This window comes from Dreissena polymorpha, chromosome 6 (genome assembly GCF_020536995.1).
Source record: "Dreissena polymorpha isolate Duluth1 chromosome 6, UMN_Dpol_1.0, whole genome shotgun sequence".
NCBI classification, from domain to species: domain Eukaryota; kingdom Metazoa; phylum Mollusca; class Bivalvia; order Myida; family Dreissenidae; genus Dreissena; species Dreissena polymorpha.
The window spans coordinates 24,884,204-24,897,805 of record NC_068360.1 but is presented as its reverse complement, the minus strand read 5'-3'; the positions used below and the strand labels follow the sequence as shown (position 1 = coordinate 24,897,805).

General features: G+C 32.1%; 1 long non-coding RNA gene across 1 annotated transcript; it reads right to left on the bottom strand.

Moving 5' to 3' along the window:
* LOC127834737 (uncharacterized) lies at window positions 1-616 on the bottom strand. Its single transcript, XR_008028099.1, has 2 exons — window positions 408-616; window positions 1-245 (listed from the first exon to the last, which is right to left on the bottom strand). It is a non-coding gene; the product is annotated as an uncharacterized LOC127834737 (long non-coding RNA).
* Between the last annotated feature and the right edge of the window lie 12,986 nt (window positions 617-13,602).

Here is a 13,602-nt window from a genome sequence, read left to right as displayed (position 1 = left end):
TTTTAAAATGACCAAAAAAAATTAACCCCCTTTGTAAGTTTTTTTTTTTTTTTAAATCTATTTTTAGTCGTGGCGACCTTGACATTGGAGATATTGACGTGATTCTTTCGTGGGACACACCGTCCCATGATGGTGAACAAATGTGCCAAATGATTTTAAAATCTCACAATGAATGACATAGTTATGGCCAGGACAAGCTCATTTATGGCCATTTTTGACCTTTGAACTCAAAGTGTGACCTTGACCTTGGAGATATCGACGTAATTATTTCGCGCGACACACCGTCCAATAATGGTGAACAAATGTGCCAAATGATTTTAAAATCTGACGATGAACGACATAGTTATGGCTCGGACAAGCTCATTTATGGCCATTTTTGACCTTTGAACTCAAAGTGTGACCTTGACCTTGGAGATATCGACGTAATTATTTCGCGCGACACACCGTCCAATGATGGTGAACAAATGTGCCAAATGATTTTAAAATCTGACAATGAACGACATAGTTATGGCCCGGACAAGCTTATTCCGCCAGCCCGCCAGCCAGCCAGCCCGCCAGCCAGCCAGCCCGCCCGCATTCGCCAATCTAATAACCAGTTTTTTCCTTCGGAAAACCTGGTTTTCCTTCGGAAAACCTGGTTAAAAAACTACGCAAACGTTTAATGCACCGCGGTTTTAAAGTCTTGTAAAATGTCAATCTTCATGCAGAGTTGTCGTTCCTTGCTCTCACATACACGTGAATGTAATGCGACCATCAGGCAATAGTTTGGTAAAATGTCCATAACGCAGTTTATATTCTTTTCGAAGATGTTGGGCTGAGTATATGTATTACTGCAATAAAAGCTCAAATGTTGTAAATTAATTATTCTAAACACGGAAAAAAAATCATTGAAAACTAGTGATGTATTTATATCAAAATCACTATCAATGCAGGGCGTAGTTTTAAATTGAACCCAAAATATACCATGTGCTTTTCTTTTAAAGACAAAAACACATACGCAGTTAATTTCATATCAAAGACCTTTAAAAGGTAATACTGTGTGATGTAAATTTTTAATTATGCTTTCATATAATATATATATATATATATATATATATATATATATATATATATATATATATATATATATATATATATATATATATATATATATATATAATATATATATATATATTATATATATATTTATATATATATATATATTTATATATACAGATCTTGAAAAAACACGCATTAAATTTAAGTTCACATTATTTTAGTAATTTATAGGCTTTAAATTGTATTATGACACCACTCATGATGTGACTATACAATTATACAACTACGGGACACATTATCTATAAGAGAAATTCAAATACATCACCACATGATCTCAGATTTAAGGCAGATAATCTAGTTTGTTTAACTGCCATTTTTACTATTTCATATTTTTTATTTTATGTTATGATGCATTGATCTTGTTTCTGAATTCACCAAGCAAACGTGTTAAAATATTTAAAAGAGATGCTATCTGATATTAAAATAACAAAATATAATAACTACAAAGTGAAAACACTTCAGTTGAATACTGTGACCAACTTAATTTACCAAAGAGCAAATCAGATCTTGAATTAAATTAAATACAAGTAAAGGGAAAGACTCTGCCTCTGGGATCCCAGTTCAGACTTTTTGTCAAAACTGCAAATTTGCGCTTGGCCATTTAGAATTGGGAACTAATTACCATCAAGTAATGTAAATAGGAGCAGGATGTAGCATGCTGCTATTTATCTCTTGAGCTTTCAAATGAATTTTGTATGGGTAATTTTCATACAACAAAACAGAAGTGGCAGATTTTTTTTTTTAACACAACACATGATTCATACGAATGATATCATTTAGTGTAATGAAAAGGCATTTGAGCACAAATTATATCTCATATTAGTGGTGCAACTGTCATTTAAGTGTCACATTTCAAAAGAAAATTTATACAAAAGGGTATTTTTAATTGTTAACAAGAGCTGTGTTTGTGAAACACAATGTCCCCTTCTGCGCCGCTTTGAAGCCATATATTTTACCTTTGACTTTGAAGGATGACCTAGACCTTTCACCACTCAACAGTTGCAGTTCCATGATATACACATGCAGGCCAAATATCAAGTTGCTATCTACAATATTGCAAAAGTTATGACCCAGGTTAAGGTTTCATACAGACACACACAACAGACAGACAGGCCAACAACAATATGCCACCGATCATTCGATCCAGGGGCACAAAAAAAGGTTATTTAAAGTTAATTTTAATTCACTTAAGCATATACTTACAAGACAAAGTGCATTTAATGCCCATTACATGTAACAGTAATTGCATTGTATTTTTCTGCATTTAGTGTGCATTTTTAATCATCACAAATACACCTTACTAGGAAATTAGTATGTTAACCCTTTCCCACTCAGAGCCAAAGTGGAAATTACTATATGCAAACAACATAAAACCAGAAGAGCTTGCAAGTAACTCACAGTCTGTTCAGGTTTAATGCTGTTTGCTGCTTATCAGTATCTAACGTATGGAGATGAAACCTTAAAAACTTGAATCTAATAAGAGTGGTGTTAAATTAAATATAACTTTCAGTTTCTAATCTAAGGCACTATAAATGCGTGAAAATACATACAAGTATCTAAGTGGTAAAGGGTTAAAGTGCATTTTTATGGTGTTTTAAGTATATTTTCAATTGCATTAAAGCACTCTTTTGCAAAACATGATGAACACTGAAAAAATACACATGAAAAAATACTCAAGTGTATTAATAATTCAAGTTTTTTAAAGTGCATCTAAAACAGTATCAAATTTATACAGTGCATAATTAGTAGCAATAGGCCTTATATGGTATACTTGTGGTAGAAATCATTTAGTTTGTATAATACAACATACATTACTTAATCAATATAGCTTCCCATACAGTTCAATACAATGTTCATTTAACAACACAATGCAAAGTTGAAATATGACATCAATCTGGGAATTAGCTTTCAATAATGTATACAATGCTGTTATAATTTAAAAGTGAAATAGACACTTGCATATAAAAACTGATTTTACATCAAAACTAATTGTTAAATTTGATTTTGTAAATACTCAAAAAATGAAACAATTTATAAATGCAGTCACAATGATAAAATATGCAATTACTATAAATAATAAAGTAAGAGAAACGCGCGATGATACTAAAAAACGAATGAATATTACAATAATACATTTTGAATATGAAATTAACAGTTTTGTCTTAGGAAATCACCAATTCTTTTCATATCAATGTACATGATTCTGGCATAGTTCTGTGCAACTCTAAATGATATTCTATGCAGTGAAGTAAATTTTTCATTTTGAGAGCATTAATTGTTGAATTTGCACAGTAAAATTGATATAAAATGCCCATCTAAGTCAAATTTAGTTCTAGATTTCTATTAGAAGATTCTAAAAAACTAGCCCAGGTAATCACAAAATTTAAAGGTATTAATTATGTTTATGGGATAACCATTAAAATGTGTTCCTTTGTGAAAAACTTACTTTTTATGTTCTGTTGAAACAATGAAATCTAATTATGATCTCAGACACTGGAAATTTTAATCATTATTTTTTTTAACACAAAGTGATATCATTTCAACATTTATGAGTTTCCTGATGATGTAAGTCCTGTATTTAATCTTACACACAATTGCCGGTGTATATTTTTGTTAGTTATGATTTCTGTGATAATTGTAAATAAGTAACATTTATATTTACCGTTTGCATTTATTGCTTCATTGGAATAATATTATAGACATACATTGAACTTTTATGGTTATGTTCATTTCAGCCCAAAAAGTATTGCAATAAAAACTTAAACTTAAATAATACTCTATAAAACTGTTCTACTTTTAGCGATGTTAATTTTTATGTTATATTTAATCATTCTAGAAGCACATAAATCTTAACAATATTATCAGAAAAATGTCAAAATATAGTGCTACATTTATGAGTCAAACAAGCAAATCCAGTGGCATAGAGTTGTTCATTGTTATTGTAACCATTTTTAAGATAAATATAGTGTGATAATAGCATTACTTAAATATGTTATAAATTGCAAAGATATTAAACATAAATGTCATGTTTTTACCAGGCACTTAGTGACTTCTTGCAATGGATAAAGAAGGACCGATATTGATAGTTGCAACATTGAATAACATTTTCCACTTTTGACCTAAATTAGTTGGACTAGTGTAACATATAATAAAATTATGTATGCATTAAGGAAGTCATCATAATCAGAACTGATTAGTGCCCAACATAAACATTAAGAATACACCATAAACACCTTGTTATTGATCTGGTTGCTAAAAAACCATTAAAATGTGATAAGCTGAAATCTGTCATTTTTTATAGTAATTAAATACTCCAGTAAACATAAAATTGTCTTTCGCATTAAAATACATCTTTTTAGACTTTTTTCACAAAACGTGACCAGGAAACATCTGGTATTTCTTATTCAATTTTAAGTGAATTAATTTTGGATTGATCAAATGTGAAAGGTCGAGCAACTGTGTCGTGTTTAAGGATAGGTACATAGCATTTACTTAATTGAAAGATGTTGCCCAATTCTATCAGGGACCAGCCATACAATTACTACAACAACTATTTTGGTTCCCTGAAAACAAGACACTGCTGTAGCCAAAATGATAAACCAAATGTAAGCGCAAGCATGTGGAATTGTTTTGAATGTATGAGCACATTTCAACGTCCATGCCTTTCCTGTTTTTCGCAATGTCACCGTTGTTATAATAACACAAGGCACTTGCAGGTTTACTGTTGCGACCTGCTCTACCGATTTCTTGCATGTACTTTTCAAGTGTTGTAGTTGGTTGCATATGAATTACTCTTGCAATTGAAGCGCGTTTAGACCCATACCTAAGGCAACTGTTGGAAGCACAAAACAAACATTTGGATTGTTCTTTCTAAGCTCAGAAATAATGTGAGCTTTCATTCTGACCATGTAGTCCTGTGAAATTGTGATACAATTCGATCTTCTGGTTGTGTACTGGATTCAGGACAATATGCACGTTTTCCTAGTTCATGGCAAAGTAGTTGAAAGCAATAGCCTAGAGATTCCAATTATCACAGTACATTATGGTGACTAGAAACTCAATATGTTGGTCTTTTAATTCAGGCAACACTTCATGCTTAATCATATCATACTTTTCATATTTGTGAATATTTGGCATTCTTTCTTTTCACCCCCAACAAATATTAGGGCGGTCTGGGTTGGCTAATACTTTTGTCGTGTTCTTGAACTGCAGACTTTCAATAAGGTTTAATTTTTAGGAGGGTACGTGTTGACCAATTCGGGTACGAGTTGACTAGTTGGGGTACGAGTTGACCAAAAATCGGGTACGAGTTGACCAAATCGGGTACGAGTTGACCGAAGGTACGAGTTGACTTAGGTACGAGTTGACTAGCTCCCTTCTATAGCATTTGTTGTTGCTGTAGATGTAAGTGCCAATTGAGGTATTTTGGGATACAAACATGTCAGGTCTCCAAGTTAGTTCTTCTTGAATGCCCTAAGCTTTTATAAATACATACGTACAGCTCAGAGTTCTTCTTGTTAACCCATTTTTAATGTAAAAAAATATGTCTCACTTATGTTTATCAAATCGAATTCAATCAACCTAATACATCGTTACAAACACAATACCTTGTATTGCCGATATCAATTTGCGAGTGAATTGTGGAGAAATACTTAAAACAAAACTGTTTACAAAAATCGTTATAAAACCGAAAGCCGAAGTTCTGAAATGACGATTCGATCTATCTTACGGATGTACTGGAGATAGTCGGTATATTACGATTGGTAGATTAGACACGAGACTCATCTTGCCGGAGATTCCGGAGATAGTCTATAGCGTATTTTCGAATTCGGAATCACTCGGAATACTCGGCTTTTTCTATTGCAAAAACATATACATTTAAAAGAACTCTATCTGCAGCTTGCTCGACGCATATTCTAGATCAGACTTGAAATACATTTTAAAGCTGAAATGGGGTACGACTAAATTGCGTATATGACTCATATCCGCAGATATGACTGAACAGTGCAGATATGAACTGATAACGGCTTTTTAAATGTATTTTCCTTTATTATTTATATGAAAATCGTTGTCTGAACAAAAATACACTCCGTTCATGTGTAATATTACGATCGAATGTGTTTTTCATTGGCATTTAAATTTCAGTATCTCCAAATTCATATCCGCTAATATGAACGACCAGTAGAGCACCGCTTTTATTGTGCTCTATTTTGAGGCGATGTTAACAGATTTATCACATATTGTGAATTTTTCATTCAACAGTGATTTGTTTATTTAAAAAAACTGCACAAAACGCTTAAATATTGCCTACATTCGTTCATATTCGCACTGTTCGTTCATATCCGCGGATATGAGTCATATGCGCATTTTAGACGAACCGGTAATGTAAACAAAACCATTTGCCGTTTGCCACAAAAGTCAAATAATGATTTATTATGTAATTATATATAATTCAATTGCTTGTTTTTGCATAACAAAGTAATAAGAAAATTATTTGCAATGATAATAATATGTTTACCCTCTATGTATTGCATCACTATTTATATGCGTAGTATATCGCCTTATACCGCATAACGCAGGCGGATCACGCGTTGGGTGTATCAAAGTCAAGAGTCCACTCTTTACGGAGACTCCGGAGATGGACGAAGTGTTACGATTGTTTAAATTGTCATAGGTAACAGTTTTTAACAGTTTGTTTACACCAATTGTTTGCAGTAAAAAGGTGTGATGATGATCAAAGATTTATAAATAAACCAAGATAAGCGTTATTGGGTGTTCACGCCCGGCGACGAGATTTCAATCATCTTATCGTGATAATCTTATCAACACATGCACAAACATATGGTGTCACAGACATAACAGTTAACACACTTAATCCACATTGGGGACATGGTCTTTCTTGAAAAGGTGTATATTCAAATGTTTATAGCCTTGCTAATATTGTTTATCTTTAATAAACGATACCAAAATCAATATATTTGTTTCCTGTTTTATAGTTTATTCTAAAATTTACACTTAATTTGGAAAATTTAATAAAGACATATATCAGTTTAGGAAATATAGAGAACATCGCCAGAACAGTTACCTCTAAATGTTCCAACATGAAATGTTAATTTAGAAATAGTTAAGTTTTAGGCAAAGGCGGATATGTACTGTTCAATAAGAAAAATCTGCATCGGTAATGAATATCTCCGAGACTGTTCACGTTTAAGTAATCAAAGCGCTGAAGGCACTGAAGTTGTTCGCTATTGCATAAGTTTAAAATGAACACACGTCATTCACATTTATGAAGAGTGTGTCATAACGCACGGGTCGAGTTTGTGTGCATTTTTTATGATCCTATTTATTTCATAGAGATAACTTAGACAAAATAAAAACCACATGGCCTTTTTTGGACGTTCCGGAAGCATAGAAAGTATGATGAAAATGGTAGTGACAACTGAATATAAAACAAAGTTGCAATCACCATCATATTAAATGAATATTGTTTGAATATCGAATACCTATCTCACTAAGAATATAATTTCATGATGAAAATTCACTTAACAAAACTTTTGGTTTTTGACACCATATACAAATTCAAAATGTACAAGAAGATCATTGATGAAAATAAATCAAAAATAAATTTGAGAGCAATAGTTTTTACTCACGAATTAGGTAGTCTTCACGACAGCCCTGTTGACCAATACATTGTTGTTTATGCATTACTTGTAATCCTAGCACTTCACAAGGTGTCGACAACTATTACCTAAACATAGGTATAGAGCACTAATGCGCTTTTTCGGCGTAGCTGTTTTACTCAGCTTTTCATCTTAATGACTTTTACATAACACCAGCAGACACGCATGACTATTTTCGAATATTTCATAGGCTGATTCGAGATAAAACCTCTGAACTTTGGCTACATCATTGTGTCTGTGCTCAGCGCAAAGGATGAAGCACTGTTCAGTGTAAGGAATTCCGGACTTCTCTTTGAATGTTCAAACGACACACATTGTGGCCCAGTTACAATTACGCGTTAAAATCTATCTCGCAGAATTTCAGTTTTGCTTTCAAGATGAAAACAATCGTTACAAAAAATAGTATAGTGTCACGATAAGAGGAAACTAGTTTAATTTTCCAACCACAATGTTTGCCGTACTCCTTCAGCACGTCTGAAAATCGTTCCTGAACGCCTGGATAGGCTGCCATTATTTACAAGTTTGCTATTTTGAATTCAATTTTATATCGAAAAGCATTGTGCTAAAATGTGTCATTTACAATTCGCAATGAGATTTTTAATGACCCTCGTCATGCGAAAGTGGGTCTTATTCCATATGCGCCCATCATATATATATATTTAGCCCACGCAGCCTGCGCATATGTCAGTCTAGTCAGGAGATACATAATGAGACCATAACATATTGAGTGATTGTATAGCGAACAGCATCGCCTCTGACCTGACTGAGCAAATGCACTTGTTGGGTTTAAGAAACGCTGGCCGAAACGCATAAGACCAATTTTCGCATAACGCGGCTATGAAAGTGTGATTTAAATGTGTCGAAAGAAAACTGCTTTTAAACCAAATATTAACATACGATATATTTCGATAGTGAAGAAATATACTCATAATAAGGCATGTGAAGACGCATATGATGTGCACTCCTGTAGTATATTTTTTTTATCTTTTTACACTAATGTGAGGTTTGACACTGACAACACACATTTCATGCGGTGAATATGCAACTTACAAGTGAAAAAAAAACACAATAGTTAAACTTTTGTTTTTATTTTATTGATTTATTTAGAAAAATAAATTGCAAACTTTATTTCAAAGTCAGCGTTTGCGCCGACTACATTTTTAAAAGATATTTCTTGTTCTTTTTAGTCATTTTCGGTTTTAGCGAATATAAAGCATTTTTGAGGTTGTCTATAGTATACCTGTAGTAATTGGTGAACTCATGTCCAACGTTTTATAAATTGAGAACTGTGAATATAAACAAGCTTAACCTTCTACTATTGCGTTGTTAGTACCCGTAAATACAAAAGAACGCCGCTATCTCTTGAGAACAAAAGAACGTTTCCCAAATATCCCCGCTGTAAAAGCATGAACGAGGTAACGAAACAGATCATTCGTGTTATACTTGTATTTAATTGTTTGTTATATTCGGTGTTAGCGATAATGAAGCATTAGTGTTGTTGTCTATCGTATCCCTGAAGTTATTGTTGAACTCATGTTCAACGTTTTATAAATTGATAATATATATAAGCTTAACCTTATACTATTGCGTTGTTTTCCCGAATCTGTAAAAAGCCTCAGATTAACAAGCGTAACCTTATACTATTGCGTTGTTATCACCCGTGTAATTGGACTCTCCCTTGTTTATCGGCAGCCGCATCTATTAATAGCCTAAGATTATGAATGAGCTGAGCAAAATTACTACGTCATGAAGACACAGCAGAAAGTGGACTATTTTAATCATTCATAAACAATCTTAATCGTTCATAAACAATCTCTTCCGCGACACGTATAATACAATCATTGTTTATTGATTCTTTTTTGTATAAGCTCCGTTCGAAACTATTACATTTAACACGATATTTATATAATGTTTCCATTTGTGAATGACTATAGTTGGAGAACTCAAACCTGTTGTATAAATTACACAACTCTTTCTCGTGCGGATACGGCATGTGTGGCAGGTAGCAGGCTTTCCGTAGATAAGCCGAACCGACTTGAAATTTTTAGGAACAACATAAAAAATCTAAGTCTTGTACATGTTAATATTACCTTCAAAATGATATGTACATCAGTAGTATTTATATATTTTTAAATAATCTAACTCGGCCTATAATCTCTCAAAGCATTGTAATTAAATACCCGCGAATATATTAAAGTTAAAGTTATAGACTGTAGATTTTGAGATCACCTTTATAGGCAGTTGAAAGGTGTACTTGTAAAAAACTCGGCCTAAAATACCATTATTACGCTTAATTACTTAATATTGGTTGAGAGACTCATATGTTTTCAAATCCATTATGTTTTATTTAAAAAAAAACGTTTAATTTATCAACGCTGCTATAAATATCGAAGCTTTTTCATGTTTCAAATGTTTTCAGTTCTATTGTGCGAAGTTATAAAATGTTATGTATTTGAATCAAGCGAGCAGACACGCTGTAGTAGCGAATGATAACGTCAGATAACAGAGTGAGACTAGCGCCTGCTCGATTGATGTCACGAGATATTTATCTCGTTTTCGTTGCGCGAATTCCAGATGCTTTCTATTGGTCCGAATGGATGTTTCCAATCTGTTTTTATTTATAGATAGATGCTTTAATACATTTAAGTACTGTCAAAGGGGAGAAACTGTGCCAATCATTTATCAATCCTCAATAAAAATAAGAGTCGTTTACAGATTATTTCTATAGATTTATTCAATTCGAACCGTGCTTCACTCAATTTCTCGTCATTAAAAAGCACACAACATGTAAACGCACACAACATGTCGTAATGAAAATGTATTTTTGAAATTGTATCATGATATGAATGCCTACTGTAAATAGCACATTATGTACGATAAATTGTATTACGTCTACTGTAGGTTTCCACATAGTTTTGTTATACCAAGACTTAACATGTGTCAGTATACACATGTTGCTTGGATGAAGCATTGGACTTTTGATACATGTAGTATACTTTGTGAAACATAATCAAGTAATGCACTGCTAGGGACATGGAACTTTAAAATAATGTAATAACGTACAAAAAGTTAAATATCTGCTGTATCCATATATAACAACATGATCCATAAAAGCTATTACATATGTTTAATACATGCTTATACAAATATTAATTAACATGGAGTTTTATTCTAAATTGATGATAGAATAAACATGAATTTATGTATGTATAAAAAGACATTGGAATGTTAAATACAAAAGGATATGTATTTAAAATATGCTCAATAACAGGTGACTGAGATAAAGCCAATAGCAATTTAAAAAGTATGACTAAAACACGTATTTCTACAACAGAAAGGCAAGAATTAAAACATGTTTAATGAAAACAAATGTGAATGTTTAATTAAACCACACATGCTTATCTAAAAGAATTTTATGCTAAAAAGAAATGTTTGCCTCCCTTTATATAGGCAGGTTTATATGTTCTTAATGAATTGAAGATATGTCTATTAAAACGAAGTACACATTTACATATATTCTGACACTCCAGGGTCAATTAAATGCATTTTAGAGAAATAATCACAGGCCATTCAAGACAGCAATGCGTATTGAAACTATTAATATCGTCAAAACTCTTTATAAACATCTATATATCATTAATAATCGCTATCCTATGGTAGATCAGCTAAAAGGAACACTAGTCCAGCAATCACATAGAAGACAAAATAAATCACTTCTAGTTATAATGCTACTATTAAAAGTATTATATGTATAACACATTTGCCTGATTTATATTAAAGATCTAATAAGTATTTTTTAAATCTCATTACCTCTATTAGAAACGAAAAATATATGTATATGGTGCAATTCGAATTACTTAATTATTTGTATCAGTATAATATAACTGAGTCAGGTCAAGCAGTCCATATTATTTGTCATAAAATACCTTACAAAAAATCACTAATGACAAAAACAATAGACAACAGAATGTGCATTATAGAACACTGCAATTCTCTTCGATAATACATATAAAATCACAGGATTGAAAGATCAAGGAGGTAATCATATCTGAAAATTCCGAAAAGTGCATCAGTACCTTTGTGCACAAGGTAGGCAACCTCTTCCAGAATTTCAAGAAACAAAATGATCTTAAAACTTTATGCAATACTTTTTGAACACTCCCCAATATGCAACTAAAAAGCATGACACTGTTGAAACTGCTAAAAAATAATAAAAAATTAACTGCATTCTAGCATAGAATCCTGCTAACGAGTTGCAGAACACAATATTATCTTGAAAACAAACATAAATTATTATCTTTAAAACAAACAGGAAAAAATGTAACTGAAGAATCTTTTGATTGCATAATTTGAAAAATTATAAAACCTTAAATAAACTCATACATAGACTATAAAATAACATAACTACATGTATTACATACACATATAACATCATTCAAATACTATAAACAGGTCGCCGTGGTGTAATGGATATGGTGTCCGCCTAGCGACCGGGAATTCACGGGTTCGATTCCCACCGTGGGAGCGTTCATTAGATCTCACCCAAAGACACCAAGTACTGGTTCTAGGCCCAGGAAACGGACTCGAGAGCGTTTATATAAGCCTAAGGCTTTCGATGCAATCGAGCTAAAATAAATAGGTTTAAACTAAACACTATAAACATTGTTCAATACACTGTGACAAATAACTATGTACAATGAGGGAAATATACAATTAAAAATAATAACAATATACATATTTTTGGTTCAAATAAAAAAACATTGGATGATGCAAAACACATCTGAATCTATCCAACTTTCTGACCAAAAAAACTCATTTTGCATTACATCATTGTTAAAAAGCTTGTGTAGTATTCCAAAATGCTCTTAAGGGACATCTCAATTTGAGTTGTTCTTGATCAAGACCGATTTCTTATTGTTGTGTTTTAAGCATTATATTATTTTGCAATTGTAAAATGATAGTCAGAATCTAAGTAAGTGTACTTTCAGTCAATGCTCTGGCAATATGTCATAGCATTTAAATAAAATATACTTCAAAATAAAAACTTAAAATACATGAATATGGTATAGGGAAGAGTCACTTTAAGCAAAGTATTCAACAGATGCAGCACTTTAAGATGCACCGAACACAGATGTTCAATTTACTTAAAATAATGTACTTGAAGATTAACTTATTTAAAAAAAAGTTGATCATCAGAACTATTTCCTGCTTCAGTTTGTTTAATGCAAAGGCCCCTCTGTGCATTTGATACACACATATGTAGGTAGGCATTAATATGGCTATTAAAATCCAATAATGTACAAGTGTAATTATCAAAGTAAAGTTGAGTGAGTCGAGATGAAAATATAGTATCTTTGTTTTTTTATATTCCTTTTCCAGTTACAAAAGGCACATGCACAACCGACATTTATCCAAATGTATGAACATTTGTGCAGTAAACACTTCGTACGAGTTCGTTTTATTTAACAATCAGATATAATGTTATTATGAATGTTATCTTGTTAAAAGCTCAAGTGGCTTCGTACTTTCAGTTTACATTGTTCTGCCATCTAACTAAATATAATAAGTGACCATAGTACCCACTTCAACGTTGCCTGTGTTTTTTTCAATAGATCAAAGCCACAAACATTTAACCACGTGTGAACTTCTTATGAACAAAAATAGAAATGGTCATTATACAATAATTTGTTGATATTCTTAATTCAGATAAAGTATACAGAGCAAAATTAAAAAAGAAATACTAGGCTAATTTTCAACTACTTAAAACATTAACATGCTATTTTTAAACATGCTAATTAATGTTCCAATTATGCACAACAAAAAG